We start from the raw sequence: 7,063 nt of genomic DNA, 5'->3' as shown, positions 1-7,063 counted from the left end.
TCACTAGGCTAATCCTCTGCCTTGCGGCGCCGGCACACTGGGTTCTAGTCCTGGTCGGGGCGCCCGATTCTGTTCCTGTTGCCCCTCTTCCAGGCCAGCTCTCTGCTGTGGCCAGGGAGTGCAGTGGAGGATGGCCCAAGTGCTTGGGCCCTGCACCCCATGGGAGACCAGGAGAAGTATCTGGCTCCTGCCTTCGGATCAGCGCAGGGCGCCGGCCGCAGCGCGCCGGCCGTGGCGGCCATTGGAGGGTGAACCAATGGCAAAGGAAGACCTTTCTCTCTGTCTCTCTCTCTCACTGTCCACTCTGCCTGTCCAAAAAAAAAAATTTTTTTAAAGAGAACTTTCTCTTTTGGAACAATCTGAAGAACTAATTTCACACTTTCTGGGATCTTAACAATGCCTTAACACCTATGTTCTCTTGATTTATCATTAGACATTGTTTTCCTGAATGTATCCTCCTGGATTTGTTTTTTGCCAGGAAGTTTTTTCCTAATTTGTTCCTTGGAGAATCTGTAAGTGAAAGATATTTTTATTTTGAAGCCAACCGATTTCAGCTTTTTTTTTTTTTTTGTAATATTTATCAATCTATTCATTAACTAACCTCTTTTTTTTTTTTTTTTTTTTTTTTTTAATTAGGCAAGTAGAAGAAGCCAGGTAGCAGTTTGAAAATTTTGCTGGACTCTCTATCTACAGCCATCAGTTCAGTGAGCACATTTTTTATTTTCTGTGCTACTACAGGCATCAATGTTGCCCTTAGGCAGAGCTGGAAATCCACTTGGAGACTTCTCTTCCATGTAGTTATGGATGATGGGAGTGGTTGCCAGGGTTCTCACCTGTAGCTGTCTGTCAGTTTTCTGCACTTACCTATTCCATGTGCCCAAGGCTTCCTTAAAACATTATTTCTGTGTTTTAAGGAATGGAATCCTGATAGAAGAAGTTGGGTAGGTCCTGAGTTAACTTTTTGTAACTAGCCTTACAAGGCATGTGGTACCACTGGCACCACATTGGATTTGTTAAAAGTTAAATGGCAATAAGATTTCTAGAATAGCTGAGAAGGGACCTATGAAAATCTGCTTCTCCATAAAGGCAATAATAAGTTTGACAAAAATTGTAAAAATTGACTTTTTCTGAACTCTGGAAATTAAGATTTGCAACAGAACAAGGAATACTTATTCTAGAAAAGTTGCTTCTTTGTATTAAGATCAGTGAGCTTTGTGGCAGGGGCTGGGCCAGGCCAAAGCCAGGAGCCAGGCAGATGCAGGGGACCAAGAACCTGAGCCATTCTCCTCTGACTTTTCAGGCACATTAGCAGGGAACTGGATTGAAAGTAGAGCAGCTGGGACTCAAACCAGTGCCCATTTGCCATGCCAGTGCTACAGGCAGCAGCTTAACATGCTACAACACAACACCCAGCCCAGGAAATCCGTCCTTACAGCAAATGGTACTGAGACAGCAATATGCATGCAAACCTGGCTTCAGATCAGGGCAGCTCTGGTCATTGCAGCCATCTGGGGAGTGAACCAGCAGATGGAAGACTTCTCTATTTCTGCCGTTGCCTCTCTGTAACTCTGCCTTTCAAATATATAAGTTAATCTTAAAAAATGACCACAGATGTGAATGCAAACTAAATTTATAAGAGTTTTAGAAGAAATATAATGATAAACCTTTATGGTTTCTTTTATGTGACCTAAAAGCACAAGTAACAAGGAAAGCTGTTGGATTTCATCAATTTTAAAAACCAGTATGGAAGTGAAAAGATTATTTATAGTATTTCTTTAAAAAAGATTTATTTATTTGAAAGGCAAATTACAGGGACAGCAGGGGAGACAGAGGGAATCTTTTATCTGCTTACTCTCCAAATGGCCACAATGGCTGGAGCTGGGCTGATCTGAAGCCAGGAGCCAGGAACATCTTCTGGGTCCCCTTTGTGGGTGCCAGGGGCTCAAGCACTTGGGCTGTCCTCCACTGCTTTCCCAGGTGCCTTAGCAGGGAACTGGCTAGAAGTGGAGGAGCTGGGACTCGAACCAGTGCCCACATGGGATTCTGGCATTGCAGGTAGTGGCTTTACCCCTTAAAGCACCAGCCTCATATAACTTTTCTTACATGTAATCATTTATCTGTTAATCAACACATGGTGTGCCCTCAAAATTTTTTTAAAAGACTAAACCAGATGGTAGTAATACTAGAAAAGTTTAAAAATGTACATTGGAATACTCTAGCAATTACATTTAAGCAGATTGAAACAATATAAAAGATATACAGAGACTCTTCATTAATATTATATTGGCAGGAGCTGGTCTGGATATTTTACTTCTCTTTGCTGCTTTGATAAATATAAGGCAAATAAAATGCATATATTAAACAACAGAGAAAACAGTTATTTGAAAGAACGCTATATAATGCATATTGCTCAGGCTTCTGTTTTCCTAGAAATAAACAGTAACGACTGGTTACTTTCTAAATAATAAAATGTAGACAGAATTAAATCTAAGAACAATCTTTCAGAAAATTATGAAATATTAGAATATTAATGACTAATTTAGGTTTCCATGAAATAATCCTCTTCAGCAATCTCTTACTAATTTTCAAATATAACTGTTACTAATATGAAAAACAAAAATCCCACCAAGCTTTTCTGGACATTTTTTATAAGGTATCGTGATAAGAAAATATAATTATTGATGTGCCAGATATTACAGCATTTATATACCATACAGATTTCTAAGAATGAGATAATTATGATGATTAAATTATTATAAAGCAGTTAATTGGCTCCTTTATATGAGTATAAATATTTAGAGCTAAAAATCTATAAAGACATGGATATTAGGACATATAAATTTTTAATTCTCTTCATTGATCCAGTGTTGCCATCCCAAATCATCTTTACTGTTTAATGGATACAGTTTCATCCTCTTGGAAAATGGCTTATAGGAAGCCTTTCCTGCCTGGCACATCAAAATTCACACCTTCTCTCCTAATGATAACAGTGGCCACTCCTCATCTGGTCACTGACACATGGAATCAGACACTATCTCTTGTGTACAGCTGCATGGATCTGTCAGCTACAAACTTGATCAATCTCAATGTTCTGATTATTTATTTATTAAACAAAGTCTTCAGTTTTAATTAAGACTAAACTAAGTTAAAATGTGTTGTGACTTGCATGCTTTTTACCTGAGTTAGTTAGCCAGGAGCTGAGGACCAATGCTACTAAGTTAATTCTGGAGATATTTCCTCACAACAGAACTATTTTTTTGTTTGTTTGTTTGTTTTGACAGATAGAGTTAGACAGTGAGAGGGAGAGACAGAAAGGTCTTCCTTCTGTTGGTTCACCCCCCAAATGGCCAATACAGTCAGCACTACGCCGATCCAAAGCCAGGAGCCAGGTGCTTCCTCCTGGTCTCCCATGCGGGTGCAGGGCCCAAGCACTTAGGCCATCTTCCACTGCCCTCCCGGGCCACAGCAGAGAGCGGGACTGGAAGAGGAGCAACCAAGACTAGAACCAGCACCCATATGGAATGCTGGTGCCGCAGGCGGAGGATTAACCAAGTGAGCCACAGCGCCGGCCCACAACAGAACTATTTTCATAACATCTCTTTTTGCAAGCATTTTTATCTTAGTTGACTCTGTCTGAATCAAAATCAACTGTAATTTTCTATGTAGCATTAAATCAATCTGATCAACTAATCCACAAATATCTATTGAATGCTAAATGCTAAATTTTATGCTACCGTATTCTCAACGTGTGGGTAGACATAATGAAGAATAGATGATTTGGGAGATAAAAATTTGTGCACATGAAAAGATGACTAAAACCTCAATATGATAATTGCAATATAATTGGTATACACAATCGGAGATAGGAAAGGTGGAAGAAAAGAAAGTGTTCCTTAAATTTAGATGGTGAAAACACCCCATGGAGATTTCATCTGTGAATATCAACAGTGTTCTCCTTTGCTTCTTCTAAGATGGCACTTTTTTTTAAGATTTATTTACTTGAAAGGCAGTGTGAAAGAGAGAGAGAGAGACAGAGAAAGAGATTGATCTTCCATCTGCTGTTTCACTCCCCAAATGGCCTCAACAGCCTGAGCTGGGCCAATCCGAAGCCAGGAGCCAAGAAATTTTTTTCAGTCTCCCATGTGGGTACAGGGGTCCAAGAACTTGAGCCATCATCTACTGATTTCCAGACCATAGCAGAGAGCTGGATCAGAAGAGGAGCAGCCAGGACTTGAACTGGCCCCCAAATGGGATGCCAGCACTGCAGGTGGCAGCTTTACCCACTAAACCACAGCGCCAGTCCCCCTAAGATAGCACTTCTGATGATTGAGAGGAAACTTGTTTGTGAATCTTCTCTATTTCCACTCAGTGTCCTTCCTCTTCTGTTGTCCTGTAGCCTGAAACCTACTAGTATGGATGTGGTCTTCTTTTGCAATAGAGGTGTTTCAACAGAAATCCTGATACATCAGCAGAAAAGACAAAGTTCTCAACACGTGTAATGACAAAATGATTGTTCATATACTCATTTTTGTTCATGCAGTTACTGGAACCTGAGGTCAGAATAAGAACTTCAGGTCATTTAATAAGGCCTTGTAACTCAATTAGAAGCAATTAGAATGAGAAGCGAAGGAGTCAGCTTCTGTTGTATGCAGTTTGTTATCAGAGAGAAAATATGTCTTTTTTGAATTCTTCCCTGTAGTTTCTACAACTACCTTAGCTAGATAAATATTATCTACTTCTATGACAGGCTTGGAGATCGGAAGCCCATATGAATGTTTTCCATTTCAGCATTTCATCTCTAGATTAAGGATTGTAAACAGCTTCTACCTGTATAGATACGGTTTTGCCTAACATACCTCACACTTTCACTTACAGCATTACACTCAAGTCCTTCTGAGGATGAGTGGCACAGACAGTCACACCAGTTTATCATCCAACCATAACTTTCTGCATACATTTCAAATAAAAATCGAAATGATCACTACAATTTTGTGACAATTTTCACAGCACTGCAGATTTATTATTTTATTGGGTTGGATTGTTGTTAACATGCATAGTGATTATTATTATAGTTATCAGATATCTCTTATATACCCCAGTTAGGTGTGGAAGGAAGGAAGGAAGGAAGGAAGGAAGGAAGGAAGGAAGGAGTGCTTCACATTCAGTTTGAGATTAAGATTTTACATCTGAAGGTATTTGAAAGGTTTGTGGAAAAAATGGAATTAAAAGGTAAGTTCATTTTGTAACAAAAACAAGAACTCCATGCGTAGTTTTTTCTAAGATTTATTTATTTTGAAAGAGTTACACAGAGAGAGGGAGAGACAGATATCTGGTTCATGTCCCAGATGGCTGCAACAGCCAGGGCTGGGCCAGGGCAAAGCCAGGAGACACTTCATCCACATCTCCCATGTGGGTAGCAGGGGCCCAAACATTTGGGGCCATCTTCTGCTGCTTTCCCAGGCCGTTAGCAAGTGCTACATGAACCAGCACCCATATGGGATGCTGGTGTCACAGGTGATGGCTTTAACCACTAAGACACAACACTGGCCCCAGTTTTTTCAAATATGTATGTTTCACGAACATTTTGAACACTCATATTCATGGATTTCAAATGTATTTTGCCCCCAAATTATATTTTTATCCCATTTCCCAATAACTTCATGAAATAACCTCATATTGTTTAGGCTTAGATCTCTCAGATTAGGTGAGTAAGGTAAAATAACAAGTTGCCCCAACAGTCCTAGGAAAATGAAAAAGTTCTCCGTAGATGGAAGATTAAACCAGGGGATTTCTTTTTAACCTTGTTAGTGGGATGAGTTTTACAGATAGGGACGATTCTGAATCAGAGGAACACAGGGCTTGCAGCAAAATTTTATATTTGTAATATTATAAAGAATAAAAATGTTTTTGAAAGTATGAAATGAGTAGATTTTTTTTTTGCCTTTTTTTTTTTTTTTTTGACAGGCAGAGTGGACAGTGAGAGAGAGAGACAGAGAGAAAGGTCTTCCTTTGCCATTGGTTCACCCTCCAATGGCTGCCGCAGCTGGCGTGCTGCGGCCGGTGCACCGCACTGATCCGATAGCAGGAGCCAGGTGCTTCTGCTGGTCTCCCATGGGGTGCAGGCCCCAAGCACTTGGGCCATCCTCCACTGCACTCCCTGGCCACAGCAGGAACTGGCCTGGAAGAGGGGCAACCAGGACAGAATCCGGCGCCCAGACCGGGACTAGAACCCAGTGTGCCAGCGCCACAGGCAGAGGATTAGCCTAGTGAGCCGCAGCACCCACCGAAATGAGTAGATTTGAACAGCAAGCCTCCCGTGCAGTGCTTGGGTCTTGACTGATGCTCTGTAGCTCCTTCTTGAGCCTGGCAAGATGCACCACAGCTGTGCGTTGGCTCCTACACTGGCCGCCTGGCTCCCAGAGAGCCTCTCCGTGCTCCCCAGCCCACCTCTGTTCTAGGTTCTAGGTCAGCATCCTAAGTACCAAATCTAATACTGAAAAAAGTTCACCATTGCGTGTTGGAATAGGGTGGGCAAATACAGAGAGGATTATGATGCTTTTCCACACATGGTACCAAGGTAGGATATCCTCAAATACTGGGTCATTTTTCTTGAAATATCACTGGCTGACTGTATCTTTGTTTCCCCAGATGGACCAGAAAGTGATGGTGTTTTGCCCCCAGATTGCTTTCTGGCTGTGGATTTTAGTCATGGATACACAGGGAGATAAGGGTTGTTGTCAACAGCTGCATTCTATAACCAATTTCTGAGCTCTGAACACTGCTCATCTCCCTCGCCCCCTCCCCAGCTGTGGTCGTGGACTCTACAGCACAGTTCTTACTGATGATCTGACTTTCAGGTGAGGTGCTTATCTTCTATTAGTTATTCTCAGGGGAGACATGGGGTGATGGTTTATTTTATGTGGCAGTTTAGGCCAAGGGATGTTGAGATACTTGGTCAAACATTTTTTAAGGGAAATTAATATTTGGATAGTTAAACCGAGTATTCCTTAATGTAGTCTCTTTAATGTGAGTGGTCCTCATCCAGTCAGTTGAAGGCCCAAAA

This window comes from Oryctolagus cuniculus, chromosome 12 (genome assembly GCF_964237555.1).
Source record: "Oryctolagus cuniculus chromosome 12, mOryCun1.1, whole genome shotgun sequence".
NCBI classification, from domain to species: domain Eukaryota; kingdom Metazoa; phylum Chordata; class Mammalia; order Lagomorpha; family Leporidae; genus Oryctolagus; species Oryctolagus cuniculus.
Note: the sequence above shows the minus strand (reverse complement) of the source record.